The sequence below is a fragment of the Ips typographus genome, linkage group LG2, assembly GCF_016097725.1.
Source record: "Ips typographus isolate SLU linkage group LG2, UJ_Ityp_2.0, whole genome shotgun sequence".
In the NCBI taxonomy this organism is placed as follows: Eukaryota; Metazoa; Arthropoda; class Insecta; order Coleoptera; family Curculionidae; genus Ips; species Ips typographus.
Genome location: NC_138423.1, coordinates 10,684,279 through 10,710,691, shown reverse-complemented (window position 1 = coordinate 10,710,691; position 26,413 = coordinate 10,684,279). Strand labels below are relative to the sequence as shown.

The window sequence follows — 26,413 nt, the reverse complement described above, 5'->3', positions numbered from 1 at the left end:
TTGCCAGAAATTAACTGACATTGTTAGAAACTATCTAGCATTATTAGAAACTGTCTGACAATGCTAGAAACTTACTGGCATTGTCATAAACTATTTAGAATTGTTAGAAATTATCTGACAATACTAGAAACTGAATAGCATTGCTAAAAACTTTCTGGCAATAACAAAAACTATCTTACAATTATCAGAAATTAACTGGCGTTTCCATAAGCATAATTGACATGATTAGGAACTATCTGGCAATGTTAGAGACTAATTGGTATTTCTAGGAACTGTCTGACAAATGCCAGAAACCAACACCTGGCATTGCCAAAAACTATTTAGCAATATGTTAGAAGCTATCTGACAATGCCAGAAACTATTGAGCATTGTTAGAAACTATCTAAAAATGTCAGAAAATAACTGGCATTGTCATAAACTGTTTAGCATTGTTAGAAACTATCTGACAATGTTTGAAACTAACTGGCATTGTTAGACATTGTCTGAAAATTTTCAGAAACTAACTGGCATTACTAGAAACTATCTAGCATTATTAGAAACTATCTTACAATGCTAGAAACTATCTGACATTATTAGAAAATATGGTGCAACTGTATATCCAATGAGTTGTTCAGAACAGTAGAGTCAAAAGTGAGAATAGCCATGATGATTGCCAACCTTCTGAGAAGAGATGACACTTGAAGAAGAAGAAGAAGCGGAAGGAGGTTAATCAAAGACGAAACTTTGGGAAAACGGAGATGTTTGACGGACCGTTTTACAAAGAATAGCTATTTTACAAGAAGAGACAGCCGGCATAATTCCTTTCATATTGGAGTGATGTTTTTGGTTGACCTCGGTTTGCCATTGGTAGTAAACATGTTGCAGGCATGTCTCCTATCTTATTTCATTCTGAAATAAAAAAAAAACTTTGCCTCTTAATTCTTGAAATATATTAATATTTTTATTAACTAATATTAAACTGATGTTTTAAACAAATTATTTGATGTGGTCTGGGATATGGCAACGTTCTTCAACAACCTAATAAAACTACTGATATTCAAGGAATCAAAGCCGATATTGTCCCCTTAACTTTGGTAGGAAAAGTCCATCTCTCTCTAATTCGCTCTTCGCTTCTTTTCAACTGTCCTTTCTTGTTAAATAGGTTCTATATTCTATATTAGTAGAATACTATATTTTTTGGTCTTATTTCAGGGGTTAATCCCGAATTACCACAATATTATTTTGTTTATTTCGCTTCTCTAACCCAGATTAAGAATGGATTGGATTTAACCTTAATCCATAACAGGTGACAGTTTATTTCCTATGATTTTAGAGGATTATGATTGTAACTCAATCCTATTTTAATCCAAACAACATAACCAACAATTATCAAACGTGTTTTTTAAATAAAAAATGCTCTTTTTGAGGTTGAAATTTTAAAATTAATTCATTTTCTTAATTTTTTTATTCATCTTTAGGGTAAGCATGAACTATTAACAAAATTTAAACAAATGACATTGACATGATTTACGTCAAAACTTTCAATGTCATGTCATTTTAATAGCCGAAGTTAGACCCAACTATTTTTTTATTTTACAGTTTGGATTAAGAAATCATAATCCAATCCTCCTAATATGGAGGATTGACTTAAGAGCTATAATCCGGATTAGACGTTAATCCCAGGCGTTTATTTAAAACATGATTTTAAGATAATCGTATGTAAATCCGGATTGGGCATGCGAAATAAACGTAGTAAATATAATTTAACACAATTTTTCAGTTTTTGTCATTAATAAAGTAGAAAACCGTTACATAATGCTTTGCACCTCTAAAATGACAAAGTAAATATTTGGCTTCGGGATGCATTCGAGTTAGTCTAGTCATAACCTTTATATGAACACTTTTTCGAACAAAAGCTATAAGTATACAAAGTTATTCCTCTCTAAAATTTTACGACGGATCACTTCTGGATTTTTTCTTAATTTTTGATTATGGAAAGGCAGAAGAGTAAAAATCTTAGAATACATAAATATTTTACATTCTAATATAAAACTTACTATAAAATTGAACGGTTTGTATTTAGTGTTTTTAGATCAAATCGAGGGTAATCATCATATCACTTTTTGTTTTTACTTTTAACAGTCCACGTAAAAATCTGACAGAGTTAAAGACATCAGATGATTAGTTTTACTAATTATATAAGTTTTTAATTTTTTTTACAAAAACAAAAAAAAATTGAAGGCCATTCCTATTTTCTCACGTTATATACATATCAATTTCTTATTTGTCTCTCAATAATTTTGAATATTCCAAGACTTACCAATTTAAACAAAATACTAGAAATTTAGTATTATTTTACGATATTTTTGTTTAGTTAAAATTTTGCTGCAGTAAACAAGCATCAACGAATTTATACTGTTTACCGTGAAACAGGTGCAAACCTAGGTATTTTCCCAAAGTAAAGTAAAGACCTAGACTAGTGAGTGTACTGTAGAATCGTAAGTTTTTAAATTGACGTGGGACTAATTGGACGTAGCATTAAGCTTAATGTGGTCAATGATGTTAGCAAAAGTTTACGATAAGCTTCAGAGTTAAGTTAAATAGAACTCACGCTCTTGTCTGTATACACATTTTTACAGACATATCCATGATAGGGGTGACCGTAAAAGTTGAAAGATAAAATAAATCAACCTTGCTGTTGGAATTTTACCTAGTTAAATCCCGAGTAATAAAATTGAGCTTCCACCGGTTTCGGGATTATAACTTGGGTAAAATTAATGAATTTACGAACTTTCGAGGCTTTAAAGCCTTTTCAGCGATATACATAATATTATAAAATTATTCCTGTACGAAAGGTATTAATTTAGTGTAGTAATACAAGGACCGAAGGTACTTAATCTTTATTCAAATTCAATAAAACAATAATTCATTCATATGACTGGCGATATGGGCTTGTGTCAAAACAATGTAATATGGAATATCAATAATTAATAAGAATATATTCATATTATTCACTTCATATAAATTTGTAGAATTCAAAACGAGAAACGTAATTAGTGTAAGTATTTAGCTCTTCTGAGTTAGCTCTTCTGTCTCACCGCACCAAAAACGTTTGTTGGGAGAATTTCACACTATTTTCAACTAAGTTGAAAATTACATTAAGTTAGTAGTCTTCTAAATCTCTAAAACGTTTATTAGTAAATGTTTGAGGATAGTCACATTCTTTTCGAACATTATTAATGATTCATTAATGAATGAATTTTCTAATATTTTTAGTTTTTGATTGTTTTAGTTGTTTTTTCTTTTTGTAATGTTTTTTTTTTATACAGTGCGTTTTTTTTAACGCGCAACATAGGATTTCACGTGTTAAATTTTCAAGCACATGTCAGACCATGTTATTATGAAACTACAAGTATAAAACTTGACGGGAGGCTGTTTCGTACCCTGAAGCTTAAGTAAGTTTACCAATTCGGCCTAACTAAAAACTTGCAAAAAATCATTTTTTTTTTTGAAAAGATTTTATCTTTCCATACTCCCTGTATGTATGATAGGTGCTAGTTGTTTTTGATACTGACACAGCAGGTAGCAGGTAAAATTTGGCGTATAAAGTAAAACAGGGTGATCAAAATGCGAATATTAACTTTATATCAAGGAAGTTAAGAACAAAAGAAAATACAAAATGCCCTTTTGACGATTAAAAGATGTCGGGTCGTGATGCAGTCAAATATGTCACTCTACCTGCTACCTGCCCTGCCAGTACCAAAAACAACAAAGAACAACAATGCATACAGGGAGTATGAAACGATAAAATCTTTTCGAAAAAAAAGATTTTTTGCCAGTTTTTAATTACTTTTTAGACCAAATTGGTAAACTTACTTAAGCTTCAGGGTACTAAAAACACACCCGTCATGTTTTAGACCTGTAGTTCCAAAATAACATGGTCTAACAGGGGCTTAAAAATTTAACATGTAAAATCCTATGATGCGCGTTAAAAAAAACGCACTGTATATCAAATTGTTCATTATTGCAAAAAAATTTGGTTCAATCAATTAAACTTTTCACGATACCTTTTTTATCATTATTGGATTATTCTATTTGTAATTTAAATATTTATTTGTGTGGGTTACTTTTCAGTATACTTTTGTTTTAGATTTGTATATGTCTTTTTTAATAGAATGTCGTGCTACGGTTTAAAATTACCATACTCCTTACCTTTATCGCTGCGAAATTCGGTACATACGAGTTAACATATGATTTATCTTAGTGTATATCAATTATTAGTACTTACAACAAAAATCATACAAAATAATGATGACATTATTACTGCAAAAATTAGAATAATTAGTTAGGTTAGTTAATCAGGATGGGCTGTATTTAAATGAACTTATTGTATTTGAACTTATATAATAAGTTAATTTAAATACACAGAACAGAACTTATTGTTTAAATTAACTAACCGTTTTTGAATTGTCAGTAAACCATATAAATTTAATTTTTTTTGTAACGATTTTTTTACTGATTGAAGATAACTTAAGAAGATAGGAAAGATAACTTAAAAGAAAAAAATGATAACTAATTCATTTTATCTTTTACTATCATCAACGGTTAATAAAAGTTTTGACAGAAAAATAATCCCTAATTTGAATTACTTATTAGAGCTCAAATTAAGAGTTACTAATTCACTTTTATACAGGGTAAATTTTTCAATGTTTATTGAAGGAATTTTGCGAACTAGCAGTGCTACAAAGTCGGTTAAATGAAGAAAGAGGTGCAGTTTTAGATGAGCAATTTAATGCTGGTTTTGGGTTTTCGATAAAGTTCATGGCTCACTGGTTGTTTAACAAAAACCAAAAGTCGTCAATTTCTTTAACTTCATCTAGCCTACTTATTACTATTGTTTCTAGAGAAATGGTGTTTAGGTAAGAGAGATTTGACATATTTGAAAAAGTAGATTATTATTTCAAAAATTATTTCTTCTTTTATTTTTCCTATTTTTTTTAACAGGCATTTTATGAAAATATGTAGTGGTACATTTTCTAAACATTTCTCTACATGTGACAGTTGTTAGTTTTTCTACATCTATTTTGGTGAGTTGACTATTGGTTTTAATATGTTTGTTTTATTTTTTGTTGTTAGGTAAAGTCTCCTCACTATCTAAAGAATGGAAATGACAAAAGGATATATATGAATGTATCAAAATCTAAATTAAAATAAACAGAGAAAATAAATTGTTTAGAAACAGTGCAATAGAAATTAGTGCTAATTTAGTTGCAATGGCGCTGCGATCTAAGTTTGAAATAGCGTAGCGCAACAATAACCTCAGTAAATGCAATTCATATAATTCACTAATGCTTTAGAGTGATCATTTTAAAAGATTAATAATTAAACTATTTCTGATTTTACATTAGGTTTCTTGTGTAGCTTTTTCAGTAGAATATTGACGTAACCATTATTTTTTAGAATCTTGCAGTTGCGATGAATTCTTGTATGAATTGGTGTTTACTTTTTTGTTGAAATAATATTTTGTTAGATAATTTAAGGAAAATATAATTTAAAACTGACTCTCACCTTTCAATGTGACATAAATAGCCGTTTTAAAGTCTTTTATTTTAAATATTTAAATCATATGATATTTTGTTTTATGCGCTAACACTGTAGAATCATAATTTTTTTAACTAATGTCAAAATCCTACCATTTAACCGACTTCGTTGCTCTGTTAGTTTTTGAGATTGCTTCACCAAACATCGAAAACAACTCACCCTGTAGGTATAGAATTGCTTAAGGAGTGGGACCAGTTTTTACTGCAGGTAACGACCTCCCTTCCTTGATTGAGAATGATGGACAGTGCTTTTCCATTAGAGTTATGGTTGCTTTATATAGCTAATGATAACTTGAATGTGATTGAAAGGAGGCACGAATATGATTTATTTAGAAATCTTATTGTGATCAAAATAAAATCGATTCCTTAACAAATAATAGAGAAGAGTTTAATTGAGTAAAATTTAAATCTAATTAAATAGTGAATAAGGGTGAATTAGTTAAATAAAATAATCCAGGCTATTTAAGTATGATTGGCAAATCAGTCAAGTCAGTACTTAATGTTCACAAACAAATAGAATGATGAATTGAAAAATACAAATCTAGTCAACTTTTATATAACCTCAAAAATAATAATCTAAACATCTCAATTCAGGAGATCTTGGGAGCCGTATGGTTTTCCTTTATCAATAACATGCCATTCAAGCTTTGTTTCATCTGACTTTGATTGAACTGATTACTATGGTCTGTATAGGGTGGGCCAAATTGGACGTACTTAAATGGAAAGTGCTCTTATTAATAGAGATAGGCAAAAACTGATGTCGGGGTCTGAAGCTCAAATTTGATTCAAAACTTAATGGCAATAACCGTTTGTTAATATCTGTCACCGTTTGACAGATATAGGGTGTTTTACAGAATTCGTACTTTTTTTCAAAACTGTAGCGTCTTCCAGATGCGTTATTTTTTATTTTTCACGGTTTTCAAGCTACGCACATAAAAATTGTTTTTTTAAATAGAGCCCCCTGTATATTATTTCGTTTTTGAAAAGATCTTAAAATTACCATTCTAATGACATATAACACATATTTCAAAATGTTTTCTTTTTAACGATTTTTTGTGCGTATCTCAAAAACCGTGTCTAATAGAAAAAAACTATTTGTACTACTGAAATCTACGTGAAAAGTTGTTGTAGAAATGTATTTTTAGAAATAAAAAATAACACATCTGAAAAACGCTAGACTGTTTTGAAGAAAAATACTAGTTCTGAGAGGCACCCTATATCTGTCAAACAGTGACAGATATTAACCAACGGGTTTTGTCATTAAGGTTTGTATCAAATTTCAGCTTTAAAAACATCAGTTTTTGCCTATCTCTATTAATAAGAGCACTTCCCATTTAAATATCGATTACGATTATGTTATTCCTTTTATAGATTCACTATTTTTTAAGTTCTGAACTAAACTTTAACTTTTTTAAATACGAGGAATATTTTATTTTTACCTCATGAGAAAGATTTTTTTTATCCCTAAAACTGACCATAAACTATGGTTTGGGATAAATTTTGCGTAGTAATTTTTATAAAAACTTTTTTTTCGATAAATATGTCATAACAATGAAGTAACAATATTTGCTTATCAAGATTAAATAAAAGAAAATAGTTAGAAATGTATTTCAACAAGTGTTCAAATGTTCCTCCATTATTATTGTGCATTATACAGGGTGTCCCACGACGAAAGACATCGATTGATATTGTAAAAAGTATAAATAGGAGAGTTTTCAACATTTGGCAGGATACTGATGTGGGCATGCCCAATCCAACTAAAATATTTTCAAGATGGTGGCACTTCCGTTTATACCGGAAGTCGATCACACCTTCCTTATTTTAAATAGAACACCCTATATATTATTACATACTTGGATTCCTCACAAAATTCTGACCAACTTTTGTATAGAATGCCCTATGCCTATCTCTAGCCGTTTTCGAAATATTTGATGTTTTTCCAAAAAAGTGACAGTTGCAACGCTCAACATATTTTTGTACTATGTTAAAACCGTATTTCATTTTGCAATGCAACTTTGGGTTATTGTAAATAAAGGATCGTTTTATTAAACTGAGGATGCGTAATGACTCATTTGTATACAGGGTCGTCAAAAAAAAATCATAAACTTGCCACTAAAAAAAATGAAAAATCTCAAGTTTTTTAAATAGAAACCCACATTTTTTATGACGGAATCATTTTGAGCATTAAAAATTACTATAAGTTTCAATTTACTTGCCTATACCTAAATCCAACCCATTTCGTTTTATTTGAGAATAAACATTTTTTATTATAAAAATTCCAGATTTCTTGAAAATTTCTCTCTCTAATTACGTGTGGATTTATGTCACACCAGTAGTGTGAATTATGTCTATTGAACATTCCATTTTTAGTGAATTTGGCCTCGTCGCTCCAAATAATATTATTCAAAAACAATTCATCTCCATAGTGACTAGTCAGCAAAAACTCACTAAAAACAACTCTCTTCGGAAAGTCAACCTCTTTTAAGTGTTGCACTAATTTAAATGAAAAAGGATGAAATTTATGTTTCTTCAGGATCCTCTGAATTGAGCTTTTGGATATGTTGATTCTACGGAAACTTGTCTTATTGACAAAGTTGGATTTGCAACAAAATAGCCCAAAATTGCAATTTCTACATTTGTATTATTAAGGATTGGTTTTGTTTTAATAGCTTTTATCTTCACATATCCCGTATTCTTAAAATTTTCAATTATTTGCTTGACAGCTTTTAGTGATGGCTTTGGTTTTTCTGGATAACGAGAGGCAAATACCTCACATGTTTTACTCACAACTTTATCACATTCTCCGTAAATAATAAACAGATTTAAGTAATCTTGGTTTGAATAACGTAACCGCGACGGCATATTTGCAGTTGTCAAAACACTCAAAACTAGTGTTATTAACATGCCCTGCAGGTCTCCAATATCACCGTGTGTGAAAAGCATGACCAACTAGAACACCACATAATCCCAACCGTGCAGCATAATAAAAAAAAGTTTATTCTCAAATAAAACGAAATGGGTTGGATTTAGGTATAGGCAAGTAAATTGAAACTGATAGTAATTTTTAATGCTCAAAATGATTCCGTCATAAAAAATGTGGGTTTCTATTTAAAAAACTTGAGATTTTTCATTTTTTTTAGTGGCAAGTTTATGATTTTTTTTTGACGACCCTGTATACAAATGAGTCATTACGCAACCTCAGTTTAATAAAACGATCCTTTATTTACAATAACCCAAAGTTTCATTGCAAAATGAAATGCGGTTTTAACATAGTACAAAAATATGTTGAGCGTTGCAGCTGTCACTTTTTTGGAAAAACATCAAATATTTCGAAAACGGCTAGAGATAGGCATAGGGCATTCTATACAAAAGTTGGTCAGAATTTTGTGAGCAATCCAAATATGTATTAATATATAGGGCGTTCTATTTAAAATAAGAAAGTTGTGATCGACTTCCGGTATAAACGGAAGTGCAACCATCTTGAAAATGTTTTAGTTGGATTGGGCATGCCCACATCAGTATCCTGCCAAATTTTCAAAACTCTCCTATTTATACTTTTTCCAATATCAATCGATGTCTTTCGTCGTGGGACACCCTGTATGCATAAGATACATCTTTTCGAAACTGTCACTTCGAAGTATGAATTGCGTTATTTATATGAATATGTATTTGAAATTAAATTTAAGCAACGCAAAAAATTGTTAAGTAACTCGTCCTAAATATAGCTTTTATGTTTATACAGTGTGTCCCACATTGGTTCTACATGGATTTGGATCTCGGTAACCGTAAGAGCTACACAGTCGGTTAAATGTGGAAAGTATTAGAGAATTTTATGTAAAACTTATTCCCGGTTTCCAAATTAAGAGAAATTTTTCAAGAAATGTTTCGAAAAACGGAGAAAGATAATTTAATTTGGAAGCCGGAAATAAGTTTCGCTTAATTCTCTATTTCTTCTTCTTCTTCATTCTCTAAAACTTTTCCCATTTAACCGACTCTGTAGCTTTTAAGGTTACCGAGATTCCAATACATGTAGAACCAATTTGGAACACACTGTATAAATCGTCTTTCAAGTGACCCCATAAAAAATCCATAGGTGTTTAATCCGGTAATCCTGGTGGAAAAATGTATCCGGAACTATACATGATATAGGTCATTTTCATAGAATTTTTTTTTCCTGACCTGGAATAAATAAAATATGTCTCGTAATTAAAAAAGTAGAAGTTTCGTTCCTAACTCAAAAAATAGTGAATCTATAAAAGTAATATTAACATAATTATAATTTACTTAAAAAAATGCTTTAATAATGTAAAAGCTAGTTTCACCAAACTCTTATAATAACGAAGTAACAGAGACTTGTCAAAAATGTCGAAAATTCAAAATTTGGTAAAAAACGATAGCGAAATTCTGTTTACGGCATCGAATTCACCTTGAAAAAATACCCCGGCAACGCCTTTTTGATTTCAAAATTTCATAATGTTCCCATATAAAAACAAGCAAATTACCAAATACATATTATGGTTTAAGACACACTGCACATTCTAACTTCTTTAAAATTATATTATTCAAAGTTGCCGTTAACTGATTGACATCGAATACTGCAAATAGCATTTTGATATGTTTTCAGTTGAAATAAAATCGGAAAACCCGAATGGAAAAATAACCAGCAAACGGCAAAAAAATTGAATTCTAAGGGGGCGCTTTATTTCGTCTGGTCGCTTCAGACAATCAAGGGTACGGTCAAATAACGGTCCATTTGTTTTAGGCTCAATTGGGCCAAAGGGTGGATTATTATCGGTCCGTTTTGGGATTTTAGTGGAGCGAGGACTCAATTGAGGAAAAAATGCTTTTTTTCTTTATAGCCATTAGCAAAGTGAAGTAGCTTACAGTGTTAAAAAACTATCCAAAACGTACGATTAAGACACTCGCTTGAATTAGACCAGCACGGAACAAAAACCGTCAGTTTGATGAATTCCCATGTTTTTTCAGTTTTTCTCTTCTACTTCCTCGAATTAACGGTATTAAGCGAGGCGGTAGAATTAAATTAAACCATTTCTAAAACCGAGTTACTTCACATGTTACCTGAATGTGGGCGTTTTATTAATATTTAAATAAGGTTGACGTTGTTTCGCTGCAGTGTTTTGCTTGTGGGAATTTTTTTATCTTTATGTGAATCTCTTTTAATTATACAGTTTATTATTCAACTAGGATTTTGTCAGGTTATTTGCTATTCTTTAAATTTGTATAGGTTGGCGTGCACTAAAATTATAAATAATAATTATAAGTAATAAGAAATTTTAAGCTCCTATGAGGTATTGTAGTTTGGTTTCTTGGAACTTGAATAACTCGCTTATTTGACACTTGACGTCAAAATGTCACTGAAGCCAAAAAGAAAAGATATCTCACACGGAGCTATCCAAATCAAGGTCATTACTTTAGTTGATTGCTTAAGTGGTTTGACCGCTAGAGAGGACGTCAAAGTGACGCGAGTTTCTCCAAAGTGTTTTTTAACACTTAAAGCGTAAATAACTCGCTTATTTGACACTTGACGTCAAAAGCGTAAATGGTAAAAGTTATAGGGAATTTTACGTTCTAGAAAATTGCTCTCAGTTACTTTTGCTCTAAAGAGCCATTTAAGAAAGTTATAGGCGGAAAACCCTTTTGACAATTCAAGTTTTACTTTTGGTTATTTTCAGGGTAATTTTTTTCAAATTTAAATAAAATAAACAACTCAAATTGGGCATTTCTGTCTCTTTGACTTCACATTTTGAGATTTTACACTTTAGGTGCAACTTTTTGGTTTTTTTTTTGCATTGTCATGACTTTTTGACTTTGACACTTTTTAATGTCACTGTTGCGCAACTCTCAAAAAGTGATCCAATTTTTGAATTAAAATATCTCAAAAACTAAAGAAGCTAGAAAGTTTGTTGAAACGTCATTATGTAGCATTTTTTATTTTCTTTCCAATAATATACAAAAAATCAAATTTGAAAATAACAGAAAAAAAAGTCAAAAAACACGGTTTTAGGTTGAAAATTGACAGTTTTGAATTTGACCTTAAATAAGTTACTTATTTGACAGTTGACTTCAAAATGTCACTGAAGCTTAAAGATAGACCACAGTGAGAGCTTTCCAAAAATATGATTACTTAAGTTAATTGGTTAAGTGGCTTGGCCGCTAGGGTGCGCCAAAATGTTGCAAGTTTCTCTAGAGCTCTTTTTTAACACTTTGACTTTAAATAACTCGCAAATATTTGTCATTTCATCATTTGTGTGTTTGGTAGCTAGAAGGCATCAAAGGTTCAATGTCAAAGATGATAAATAATAGTTATTAAGTAATGAAAAATTTAAGCTCTTATGACGTATAGTTTGGTTTAGTTGGACAATTTTTTCTTTTATCCAGTTTTAAACGTAACATAAAAATTTGATTTGTCAGATTGAATTTTTTACTAGAAAACCAGAAACTGACAAAACATACCCCTGAAATTGTGTATAAAGAATTATTGTTCGTGCCTAATCCCAGCAATTTCAAGCCACCCAACGAGCAATGAAGAGGGCTATGATAGGAATCACTCTAAGGGATTGAATCCGCAACGAGGAAATTCGTAGAAGAACTAAAGTGACAGATGTTCTAAGGCTTGTGGCACAACTGAAATGGAGATGGGCTGGTCATGTGGCAAGACAGGCCTACCACAGGTGAGCACATAGGATACTAGTTTGGCGCCCTAGAGAGACCAAACGGAGCATTGGTAGGCACCAGAGACGATGGCGAGACGATATCCAGAATGTTGCAGGAAGGAATTGGACCCGAACTGCTAGAAATAGAAAGGCGTGGAGGGATTTGGAAGAGGCCTACATCTAGGAGTGGATTTTTTTTGTTTGTTTTGGAGATTTTTTCTGTAGAAACGTGGAATGTCCTTCTAAAGAACGATTTACATAAATTTGCATATAAAGCAGATGAATCAGAATTACTAGGAACGAATAAAAAAATCAGTTTTGGTTATGAATACGTTACAAATGAATAATGTGATTTTATATAATGCCCTTTATTTTGGGAATTGGCAGCATTACTAAGAATTAGCAGACATTATTGGGTACTAAATTTATATTTTGAAAAATATAAATAGAACTGGGAACGTCTAAATTATATTATAAGAAAAATGTATCATAAAATAATTTTTTTTATACTTAATATTATTTCAATAAAGTCCGTTGGAAAACAATAAAAATTTATAAATTTTGTAATTTTACTTTTGAACATTTTTACGCTCTCTAGCGGCCAAACCATACCACTAACCAATCAACTTGTATACGTCAATGTAATCTCATTTCATTGGATAACCATAGAGATATATGTTTCTACAAAGAGTTAGCTATTTACGGTTTAGTGACCGGGTGAACCAGAAACACTTTTTGACTAGTTAAGGGCTAATGTGACCCTGGAAAGTTAGGAAAACACTGTCACGTGACCTACCAGGTCTACTACAATGTAATGCTTGGAAATTTATTAAAAAATATTTTTTGCAAATGACAATTTCTGTAAGTATTCTTGAAATGTTGATTGAAATGATTTGGAGACTAAAAATATCAAATTTCACATAAAATAGTAAAAATCTCAGAAACGGATATGACATGAATACACGAAATATGTCTAGAACTTGACGTAGAATTCGAAAATGCTAAAATATACAGGGTGTCCCACTTAAAGTAAGCAGCAGTTGATATCTACTTCCGGTTAAATCGTTGCACGCATATTTATTTATTTTATTACGATTTATTACTCGGGACATACAGTGTGGTCCAAATTGGTGATGCATGTATGGGGATATCAGTTATCGTAAGAGATACAGGATCGGTTAAAGGGCAAAATTTTAAGGAATTCAATGCCCAATTCATACCCGGTTTTGAAATTAGATTATCATTTGCCGTTTTCCGGAAAATTGGGAAAACGTGAAACACTGCATTTTTAACTTTGCCTTATAGGTCCTTAACGAAGATAAAAATGTTTTTGAAAATGTTACCTCATTAGGGCACTTTTTGACGTAGAATACGATGGTGTAATTAGATTTTTTTTATCGGCACTTGTTACAAAGTTATGCATTTTTAAATTTTCGGAAAGCCTTTAAAAAGGCCTTTTCAATGATGTACCTATTGATGCCCTTGTGAGACTTACTAAGTGCAATGATAATCTAATTTCAAAACCGGGTATGAATTTGGCATTGAATTCCCTAAAACTTTTCCCATTTAACCGATCCGGTATCTCTTACGATAACGGATATCCTCATACATGCATCACCAATTTGGACCACACTGTATATTGTACGTATCCTGATTATCATTTAGTATTTTCTTTGACTAAAATATAAGGTTATTGTTCTATGGTTTTCTTATTTAACTTGCTTTCGATATATCTTAAAACTATTTAGTATTATCTATTTGCTTTTAAGAAAGAAGGTTTTGCTCAATATTTGGTAACAATTATTTATCAATCTTTATTTTCAAGTTTTAGAGTATGTTCTAATTATTTTAACACTGCTTATTTGGAGTACAACAAGTTGGAACGACCAAATTTAGCAATTTGAATATCTTGTTAGATAAAAGGCCTGTCATTTGAATTTCAGTAATTTCTCGGTTCTAAGACCCTACAAATTGCTGCTGACATATTGTGATAACAACTTCCACCTTTTCTGCAACTGGCCCTAGTCACGCCATTTTAGTTTTCCTTATCGTCCACGTTTTCTTGCTACTGGTCACGTAACGGTATAATTAAGTTAAAAATTCCACTTTGTTCAATTCACCACCGAATTGTATTTACATAAGCATTACCTTAATTAAAGGCTAGTTTTAATTGGAAATATTAGTAAATGACTTTGTTCAAACACTGTGAAACTTTGAGGAGTACATATAAACCAACAAATACCACTTTAGACTTTATCACGTTTCAGAAAGTCCTAAAGGACATTGTCATCCAACCACTTACCAAGGGATTCACCCACATAACCGTCATAACTCAAATACATCAGACTAGTAGGGCTTGGGAGAATCCAACTTTAATGGGAGAGAAAAAACGGGTATAACAAACAACAACAAAGCTTTAAAAGGAGTTGTTAGGACGGACTTTGATAGGGATAACTGACAAGACAAACAACTTGCCAGTTTTTCACTTAGAAAGTTACATCTGGAACAAATAAGGTCAATAATTTGTTTTTTAGTATTTTGAACTTGAATTAAAGCCTTTTTGTTTTCATAATAAGGTTAGAAAATCGATTCTATGTGATGCGTTGCATAAAATAGAAGTTTTGAAACGTGTTAATAATATTTGTCTATCTTACCTAAGTACTGATATACAGGGTAGTCCAGTTTTAAATGTCAATAATTCACCATTCGATATTCCATCAAAAAATAAGTGGACATGCATTATCCTGAAAAATGCTTCCTAAGGAAGATACAGTCCTCAAAATTTCAGTTTAAAAAATGGATCACAACTTTGGAACAATTTTGTTTAAATTTGGAACAAGTACTAATGAAATTAATACTCGTTATGGGATGTGAATAACGTTTGTTAAAATTGTTTAGTGGCGTTGATACAGGAGGACAATGGTATTCATTTTCCGACTCTATTTTCTACAATTAGTAAAAAATTACAGTTTTTTTAAATTCCTAAATAAATTTGGAGAAAGAAGTATCTTGGAAAATTTTGATTTAAAATTCTGTTTGCGAGATAATCGGGTTAAAACTCAAAAAAAGAGAGGATTAAAATTTAGTCATCTGGAAGGTTTACAAGTTAATTTTTGACACTGAAAATGGTCAAAGAAACAGGATTTTTGGACTAATTTTTACTGGCATTCAGTTATTTAGACTATAAGTAGTGCAAAACTGATCATTCAAGACTTGTGAAGAGTCTGAAACTTGACGTTTACCATTATAAATACTCTTAAACTCGATTTTTCAGTCTTAAAACAATAAAACCAGTTCGAATTTCTTAGAAATGCTCCAATTTTTTCAATCGATGAGTGTAGAAGTCAATTTAATAGTGAAGAAGCTTGAAGTGACATTTTCAAGACTATGGACAGTGTACAAACTGGCTTTCAGGCCTGATAAGTCAAAAACTTTGTGAAGATAGTCTTGAAACTAGATTTTCAGGCTGAACACAGTCTTAAAGCACCAGAAACAGTTCAGATTTTTAAGAAATGCTCGAATTTTTAGCACTGACATGTCTAGAAGACAATTTAATAGTGACAAAGCTTGAAATTATATTTTTAAGCCTATAGAAAATTTAAAAATCGTTTTTTTAAGTCTAGTATGTCAAAAATTTGGTGAAGATAGTCTTGAAACTCGATTTTCCAAGCTGAGAACAGTTTTAAAGCACTAAAAATAGCCAAGAGTTTTACGAAAATGAAAAGCAAATTTATTTGCAAGACTAAAATATTGAAATTTGGTTTCATATTATGAAAACTTACTTCAAAAGCAAATTTTAAGCTTCTGATGTCACTTTTTATTGGTTCAGAGTAACTTTCTGTGGTGTCACGTCAATTTTCAAGGTTTAAATGTGTGAATTTGTAGTTCAAAGTTTTAGAAAATCGAGTTTTTCATGTCTACAAGACTATTAACTAACTATTACTAGAGTCCTTAGATTTATATGAAGACTGAGTACAAAGACAGTTTTTAAGCCTCTCAAGTCAATTTTCACATTTTTTAAGTCAATTTTCAAGACTAAAGTCTTTCAATTTGTCTGAAAGCTGTGAAAACTGGTTACAAAGACAATTTTTAAGCTTCTCAAGTTAATTTTCACCGTTTTAAAGTCAATTTACTGGTTTCTATGTCAATATACAAGACTAAACTCCTTCAATTTGTCCGCAAACTATGAAAACTGGCTACAAAGACATTTTTTAAGCTTTTTAAGTCAATTTTCAGCGTTTCCGAGCCAATTTTTAAATTGAGGGGCTGGTTTTAGCTCTTTGAATGTAATAACTCAATTATTTCATAAACAAAGTTGCAAATCAGTAATAAACATTTTTTCAATTTTTTTTACCAAATTATTTATCAATAAAATGCGCAATTTTGTCTCCGTTTAACTAAAGCTTTATCAATTATAATTTCTGAGATAGCAATGCTAAGGCATCGAATTTGTAACACCCTGTATATGGATACCTTGCTTTGCAAGTTGCTCCCAATGATTTGGTTGTAGCTGAAAACGGAATGTTTTACTTTTATGAAAAATAAAAGTAAAGAGGCAGAAAGACCAAACTGGTCGATAGCCTGTTTTGTTGTAAACGAAATAAAGATTGTATATACATATATACAGTGTGACCCATTTAGAATGGAAACACCCCTATAAAATTTTAGGTTATTAACCGATTTCAATGATTTTTTTTTTGAAATAATTAGAAATGAAATGTCTATTACGGGAGAAAATTTTAAATATTTATTTCAGTTTTCAGGTCATATTACGATACTTTTTCTTGATAGAAAATGGAGAATTTTTATTAGCGATATTTTTATTGAAAAAATTACTACGCCACTGGATCTATAATGCTTTCAAATAGCTGTGACCAAAATTAAAAAATTAATTTTTATTATTTATTTATTTTTTTATTTTTTTTTATTATTTTTTTTTACATTAAATTAATCAATTAATAATTAATAATAAACAAGTAAATAAAAACAACAAGGATAAAGGCAACAGTTGATGCAGGGTGTTCTTTTGTGACCGTTAGCTTAGAGGATTTTTGAATTTTAATTTGTCATAACTTTGTTATTAATGAATGGATTTTTATGAAATTTTGGTCACAGCTATTTGAAAGCACTATAGATCCAGTGGCGTAGTAATTTTTTCAATAAAAAAATCGCTAATAAAAATTCTCCATTTTCTATCAAGAAAAAGTATCGTAATATGACCTGAAAACTGAAATAAATATTTAAAATTTTCTCCCGTAATAGACATTTCATTCCTAATTATTTCAAAAAAAAAAATCATTGAAATCGGTTAATAACCTAAAATTTTATAGGGGTGTTTCCATTCTAAATGGGTCACACTGTATATAAAAGTAAAGATATGAAATAAATAAATTGGTAGACAACAAGATTTTTTGAATAACCCTTCTTCTTAATAATTATTGAAATATCGATTCCAGATTAAACCTTAAAAATTGAGTATTGGATCATTTTTAAAGTTTCTTATTCAGATCAACAAAACATCTGGTTTCAGCAAAATGGGGTTCTCGTGCGTTTTGAGTAATCGAGGGCAATTACTTATAAAACATTTTCAACATCACTACAGGAGACCTTAATTCAATAAAGTGTTCTTTAAAAGAAACCACAAAATATATTTGAAAATTCTCTTTATAATCTTGTTCTACCGTGTTTTGGTAGCTTTACTAAAATCTTATTTTGTTATAATTTCATGTATTCCGTTTGTGCCGTCATTAGCATTGTTTGCTTTATTCCTTTTATGAAAAAACTAATTATGGAAAATCGTCGTAGGGTAATCTCCTTTTAGTAGGAAATTGATAGCTTTTTGCCCCATATAAGGATATAGGAGGTAAGGTCAAAGCCATTCCAATTAGTTAAACTGAAAATTCATTATACAGTGTTTAAAACTAAAAGTATTACATTAGTTTTACGTTAAAACAACGTGACAAATAAGAACTTAGCAAAGTCTTTCAATTTTTGTAATTAATTACAAACAAAACTGTCTGTCTTGTCTTTCAAACTTCGTAACTGGTTACACAAATAAACAATTAAAGAAGCAATTCACTTAAAAAATCAATACACTTTCTCATGTGAAAAAGTTTTCTTCATTTAACATAGTTTCTATAAAAAACCTGAACCGTGTTTAAAAAGTTAGGTTCACAAGAGTTGTATTTCTAAAGCATAGAGAAGTTTTCAAAACTTTTCAATTTCATCCTGATGCACCGAGTCATTTTGAGGAAATTTTGATGGGAGTTTGCCTGTTAATTCGTTTATGTCCAAGTAATATCCGAAACTATTGAAACCCACGTATACAAATAGAATATTGATTTGGTCGTAGATTTTGCATGCTTTAAGCTATGTCACAGAAGTTATTCGGAATTGCTATCTGAATTTAAATTTGACTTTTAACATGGTGTGGGTTGCCACAAATAGTCCACGTGGAATTATTTTTTTCCATCTCATTTCCAAGTAACACAGAAAACGTGCGTACCAAGTAACAGTAAAAATTAATGGTTTTGTATTTACCTTCTAGAAAAACATATTTCAAGCTAAACTGTTCTTAGTGATATATTAACTTCCATACTCCACGAAATACCATATTCACGAAAGCATGCACTTACAAGTATGCAATTCTGATTGGAGACTTTAACGTAAACCGACAAAAGACAGCGCAACTGAACCAATTTTTGAACAATTCCGACTTTAAAAGAAAACACACACCACCTACATTTCTAATGATTGGAAACCAAGACTCAACTCCGGACCTACTACTACATACAGCTAACTTGACTAATGTGATTAAAAATGTCGATTTGACAAACGAACTCGGGTCGGACCATTTGGCAATCACTTTTAATATTGACCTCGGACAGACACAAACGACGGGATTACCGAAAAACTCACAAAAACCAATTAACCTAAATAAAACAGACGTAGATAAAGTAAAAAAACACATACACAACTTCATTCATTCATTGCAGCCAGAGACTTGTTCTATTGAAAACATACAGAAACAATTGACAACAGCCATACAAAAATTTTCTCCCCACATAAAAAATACCTTCTATCAACATACTCTTCCGAAGTACATACTCAGACTTCTCAAACGTAAAAGAGAATTATACAGACTATACATACAAACGAATGATAACGAACTAAAACGAAAACTAAACGAACTGAACAGAAACGTAAAAACACTAATTGATCAATATAGACAAGAAAAATGGCTAGAAGCTTGCCAAGAAATCGAACGTGACGCGGGAAAAACTTACTGGCAAAAAATAAAAAAACTCTCGCGCTACAAAAAAAACAACTTTATTGGCAATATCAATGAAAACGGTACCGAACTAGATACAGACAAAGACAAAGCAGACGCATTCGCCAGACATTTTCAAAAAGCTTTCGCAATTTTCACCAACCCTAATTTTGAGGAGCAGAACTGGACTAGAATAACTGATTGGTACGACAACTACTTCAACAATGACTTACCATTTACACACCAATTGATTACTGACGTAGAATACGACGAAGCACTTGCACGCATGAAAAACACAGCTCCAGGAAAAGACAATATAAAAAGTAAAATTCTGAAAAACTTAACTCCACAAACGCACAAAATTATACTTAACTTATTCAACAGATGCATAAAAAACAACGTAATACCAGACACTTGGAAAACGGGAATAATAATTCCCATTCCAAAAACGGGACTAAACAACACACAAGTACAAAACTTTAGACCCATTACACTACTTCCTGTACTGAGCAAGATGTTTGAAAATATTATAAAGAATAGACTACAACACTTAATTGGACAACACATTCCGCCATACCAATTTGGTTTTAAGCCTAAGCACTCAACTGTTCACCCCTTGTTTATACTAACTAACAACATTCAAACTACGCATCTTGAAAACAAGAAATCAGCATGTCTCTTTATGGACATCAACAAAGCATTTGACAGCGTATGGCACAAAGGACTACTATACAAACTACACAAACTGAATACTCCAAAATACCTAATCCACATTATTAGAAACTTACTGGAAAACAGACAATTAGAAATACGTATAGACAACACCCTTTCCTTTCCTTTTATTCCTGAACAAGGACTACCACAAGGATCGCCTTTATCACCCTTCCTCTACAATATCTACTGTCATGACATATACAACCACAATCTACTTGACAAAAACTACATAAGCAAACATGACTACATTCTACAATATGCTGACGATACAGCACTCATAGTTCATGCCAAAACTACGGCAAAAGCTGTAGAGGAGCTTCAGACATTAACAAACCACACGACGGCATGGTTCTACAAATGGAGATTAACACCAAACCCCACGAAAAACCAACTACTCTTACCAAATCACAAAATAAAAGACAACTCTCCTACAATAACAACAGACGGTAATGTAACTACACCAAGCCCAGAAATAAAATACTTAGGTATAACACTTGACCAAAAACTCAAATTTACAAAACATGCACAAATTGTGAGAACTGAAATTATTAAACGAACTAAACATTTCAGAGCCCTGACGTACAAGAACAGAGGTATAAGCACAAAAACTGCAACTAAAATATACAAATCTATTTGCAGACCTCTACTCGACTACGGACACATACTAAGAGTCAATGCGACCAGCAAAACAAAAAAACACATACAAACTACAGAACAAATTGCACTTAGACTAGTAACCAAGATTAGACATCCTCAAAACCCGCTACATAACCCAACCAACGAATTACTCTACGAACGGACACAAATGACAAAAATAACAGAACGATTAACGAAACTAGAGGCAAAATGGAAAGGCAACCCCCACAACTGGACAATTATAAACCCCATCTCCCTCACAAGACCAAATAGACAATCTCGCTACGCCTTTCCTCAATATACTCTGTTGGAACATTTTACCTAAAAAAACGAACTATTAATTTTAACCCTTTCTTTGTAAAACATTATATATATTTTTTTTTTTAAACAAATATTTAGTACATAAGTTTTGTTTCTGTAACATTGGCAGAAAGACCGGTAGGTCGATAGCCTTTTTCCTCGGAAATAGAGATGGTTTAAAGCAGCAAGTCTTGGAGAAGCTGACATCTTCAGATGGGTCCCGCCACGACGGTTCTACTTACACCCGTGTGCACCCAGAGTCTTTTAATAAGTCGAGCTGAAGAAGCATCTCCAAATGTGCTCACGTTAATTAAGAAGAAGTATACATGTCCAATGATAGGTGTGCTAAAGGAGCACGCAAAAGGACACAGTAGGAAGAAGTGAAGCTAAGCGATGAAGTTTGCCGCTTAGAGAATACAGTGCCAAGAGACGGCACTACGAGATGAAGCCTAGGTGAAGCGTTTCCACTTAGATGATGGTGCCCAAAGGAGTATACAATACAATGTGCAGTTGACGTAAATTTTGGCCAAAATGGAGAGCAAGAAGATAGACGCAACACAAGGTTGAAAGGTGACCCAAGGAAAGAATTAATTTTTTTGTGGCTGAAAACATTATCTAGGAATCTAGAAGTAGTTTTAAGAGAAAAGTGTTTATATTTTTGGAATAAAGTTTTTCCCATACCCTCTCTAGCAAATAAGCAACATCGGTTAATTTTAAGATTCATATGGAAAAAGGAAAGACGAGAAATTTATTTTGTAATATAGAATTTTAGTGTTCGGGGCGAACACTTGTTGGAAGGGGGAGATGTCACGAATAACATAAGTTGCACCATGTTCCGGTACCTAGTCTGGCCCCGGTCTCCCCCAGTGCACTGCCGAATCAGCGAGACCGGCAAATTGGGGTCATGAGACGAGTATTTAATCGGCGTCTCAAGCCATCGACGACCACCGAACTCTGGGGTCATCCCCAGAGGGAGGTCACGAGCGACAGTCCGAACTTCCTAGTGCCCGGACGGCTCGTTACCCTGTTGCAGTACCTAAAGTAAGTCCTTTGGGCGTGTCGGACATAGGGGCACCCTGCTCGTATCGAGCGGGTACCGCTTGGCGGCACTTCAGAAGGCCTTACGCCCATACCCCCACACCCACGCATCTACACACCCCCTCTTGGACAGTGTTCAATACTAAGAGTTATGCAGCGCCGAATAAAGAAGTCATGCTTGTACTACGTTTGTTGTTTCTGTTCCTGCGCCACCCCCTAAACGTGACAATATATATAACTTATACTGCTTATACGTAAATATCCTAAAAATCTACTGCTAATCTTAAAACCATAGAATGAATGATTTTTGATTTTACGTGACTATACGTGTATAATGATGTGTACCTATTTCACGTTACTAGTGTAGTGATTACTGTTGGATTAACTCCAGAAAAAACTATTAAGTTTATTAAAACTATAATATTTCTTTCTTTTCACTAAAAGAAGATCGCACAAAGTTTAATTTCTCTAAGATAATTCAACTTCTTGTGGGAACAAAAAGTTGGATAGCATTTTTGTGGGAATAGGAAAAACAAAGTTTACACTCAGATTAATTACCACAGTAATAAAGTGGAACTATTTTTAGCTATAACGTTATAACTAACTATTTTGTCATAGGTCATCAGATCTATGTCTTTGAGTTACACAGTTCTCGTCAAAATAATTTCTATTTAGTTTTTATGCAAAATTGACTTCGACCGTTTTCGTGTTACATAATGTTTTTATTTTATTTTCTTGCATAGACTGGAATCGTTTTCGACTGAAATAAACTATATCATCGTCAAATTTAGAACGTAATATATTGCATTTACACAATTTTTGTCAAAAGATTGATGTCCGGACCTTTTTTCCTGTGTATTCTTTTTACTTAAAAGTTTTACTTCCCCAAATATCCTCTTCCAAACAAATTACTCTTTAAAGTCTCTCTCTTTAGATTCTTCAGTTCAAACCACTAATATCTCATTGCCAAGATAAACAATTTTTAAATCTGTCAAGATCTTTATAGATAAATTTTGGGTTTCTTCGTTCAAACAGGATTTGGAAAATAATGAAATGAAATTTTAAAAATGTTTGAAGGTTTTACATTCCTCAAAGCTTTTTGACCTCCTCTTTATGCAGTATTGCCAGATCTGCTGTTTTCTCATTATCTAAGTGGTTTTTATCAACCATTTTTATTGATTGTTACCCGTGTTTTGCCTTGCGGTATCATAAGACACTTATTCTGCTAAAAATAGTGAAAAGTTTACATTTGGAAACTATGTGTTCTTTATTAGGGTTACAGTAAGAAAAACGTTGTGTGAGAAAACCTTGTGGGAGGACTGGTGGATAGATAAAACGTTTTGACTGAAATTAGATTTAGGTACACTCTTTTGCTAAGTTAATTGTAACTTATAAATTACTCATTCACCATCACAACTGTATTTGTTCAATCGAAACTTATTTCCAACCTTCCATCTTATTGTGTTCAGTCCCCAAAACAAACTTCTTCCAATATGTTAACTCAAAATTAAATTAATTCACTGTTTCATTACTCGGTAATTATCTAGAATGATGCTTTGTCCATTCAGAGATATTCAAATTTCATTTTTAGTCATTAGCTTACAAATTCACTGGTATACAAAGCGAGAGGCAGTATTGCTTTGAACGAGAATTGGAAATGCCACATTTAAATTTCAATAGAAACTTCTGTGTATTGTAATTCAACTGTTTTAGTATTAAAAATTCAGCAATATGTATTACACTAGAAATATTTGTTGCAATTTATTTGTGCAGTTTTTGATTTGTAAAATAGTTAGATTTTAAACAAATATAATGAGGTAGTAAAAATATACTTATTCACAATAGGTCTGTTCGCAGAGAGAACCTCCAACTAGTAATCAGAGAAATAGATACATCCATTGGTCACAAGTCAGAATACGTCATAGTCACGTGAGCATTCAACCAATAAAACTTGACATTTACTGTTTCTGAGTTGCAAACCAGTCAGGGATTGCTTCTGAGAACAGACTTAATAATTACTCTAAAACTCGTCAACGTTTTAAATCACAAACTTAAATTGAAGATTTTACTATCTGTTAATAAAATCAGTGATATTTGTGAAAACAACGTTATCTACATGGAAAGTACGTAAAATACTTTTTTCGACGACTGACTTTGAAAGTACCTCATATACGCTTCCATTTAAAAGCAGAAAGTGGTTATTCGCTGCGCGAGAGCAGAAAGTGAATCATTTTCTGCTCTAGAGCGTTTTCGCTTTCTACTAACAATCTACTCACCAACTTTTTCGGCGTTTCCATAACAACGCTTGACATACCTGTTTTAAATATACACATTCCGTCAAAGTGATTTATCGGTGACAATCAGTTCGAGCGACGAAAATGATGTGAGTTGTCCTTCTACTCCACCCTCACAGCAGTCGTCGAAAAAATATCGTCTACATTTCGAGCCGAAAGTACTTTTGCCGCTATTACATGATTTTCATGTGCAAGCGGCAAATATGTACTTTCCGCTCTTAATATAGAATATACTATTGCCGAAAAGTTTTTGCCTCTCGAGTGATGAAACGTTACTTTTAGATCCAAAAATATCTATTGCTGCACTGTTTACAAAACTTTACAAAAAATTGGAGCAATAGATTACGTTTAGAATCTGCGATAATAATTAAATAAATACACGTGCAGATGTAACATTCTGCACGTGTTTGCCCATCAGTTATCACTTTTCCAATTTCTATATTGTTTCTTGATTGATCGAGGTATGTAATAAAAAAAGTATATAAATTAGGTTTATGTTCAAACACTCCTCTAAAGCATTTATCTATTCAGTTCTAAAGCTGTCTCGTATGTTCGATCACCACTTCATCTAACTAGATGATGGATAGAAAAGTGGATAATAAAATGTCTGCATGTTGGTGTAATAAATTTAAATCGTCGATCCATTTATGGATCAGAACATTGTGGACTTTATAAAAGCGTGATACTTGGGTCGGGATAATCTATGCGGTTTAATTCTACCAGCTGAAATTGGACAAATTTGATTTAAAATTTAATTTTCTAGACTTCAATTAAGTCACAAAATCATAACAAGGCTTAAACGGATTCAAATTGGAACACCTTTTATTACTCAACGACTTAACTTGATAAACATTTTACTCATTATATTAGTACAGTAGTTTCATTACTTTAAAAGTAATATACAAGTAAGCTGGAAGCAAGTTGAATTACCTGCAGGCTTTGATTAACCATAAACGTTTTAGGGTTTGGTTAAGTGATTTGGTTTCACATATTTTATTTTTGATTTTAAGGAAATTGGCGCAGTTGGTGGATTTTGCAGTTAACACATTCCCACTTTCTCTCTGACAGACTTAAGTTATTCTGTTTTTTTTTTGCTATAATACATATACAGTACCAGAGCTGGACAGTATTTGAAAAAGTATTTCAAATACTTCTAGTATTTCAAGCCCTTTATGTCAATTCCTTTTAAATTCCGGTATTTGGTATTTGAAATTAGAATTTGGTCTAGTTTAGTTTTGAAATTTGAAATATTGTGTATTTTATTTGAACTACTTTAAAGTATTTGAATATTTTAAAAGTATTATAAATACATTACTTGATTAATGACAATAAGATAAAAGCGACTTTTTTCATTCGCGGAAATAATAAATCATCAAAATTTTTCATCATTACCCAACTAATTTTTCGACGATTTTTCTATATCACGTGACACGTTTTGCCACATTTACGTTTTTTAAAACTTATCATGCACTCTTTCATTCAATCGCGAATAACTATCTTACTTGATAAATAATGTCTGGGGTTTTATATGTCGATGGATAGCCAAATAAATGGACTTTCCAACGATATAATACTTTGCTTGATCGGTTGAATCGTTTTGCCGCTAAAGGGCGTCCAAGTTGACCAATATTTTAAATTCTTATTCACTGTTTTGTTTGGACCTAAATAACTTCCTTATTTGACTGACATGGTAAGGAATATGTCGATGGGTAGCCGATAAAATGGGCTTTGTAAAAATATAACATCTTTGGTTTATTGGTTTGACGGTTTGGCCGCGAGAGGTCGTCAGACTTTTTTTTCACATTTTTTATGCGTAATTTCACACAATCGTTAATAACTCGCCAATTTGGTACACTCTGTAGAATTTTATACATTAATGGATAACTAATAAAATGGGCTTCCAACGAT

The 26,413-nt window shown here is 31.8% G+C and overlaps 1 protein-coding gene across 4 annotated transcripts in view; it reads left to right on the top strand.

The window, feature by feature from the left end:
* Positions 1-26,413, top strand: part of LOC145725101 (orexin receptor type 2-like) — a 130,378-nt gene that overhangs the window by 28,787 nt on the left and 75,178 nt on the right. Inside the window, exon 1 of one of the 4 annotated variants that reach the window (XM_081973709.1) lies at positions 24,065-24,140. The exons of the other annotated variants lie outside the window; for them this stretch is intronic. The gene's annotated coding sequence lies outside the window, so the exon portion shown is untranslated. Of the gene's footprint in view, positions 1-24,064; positions 24,141-26,413 lie in introns of those variants that run through there. 4 annotated transcript variants of the gene reach the window in all.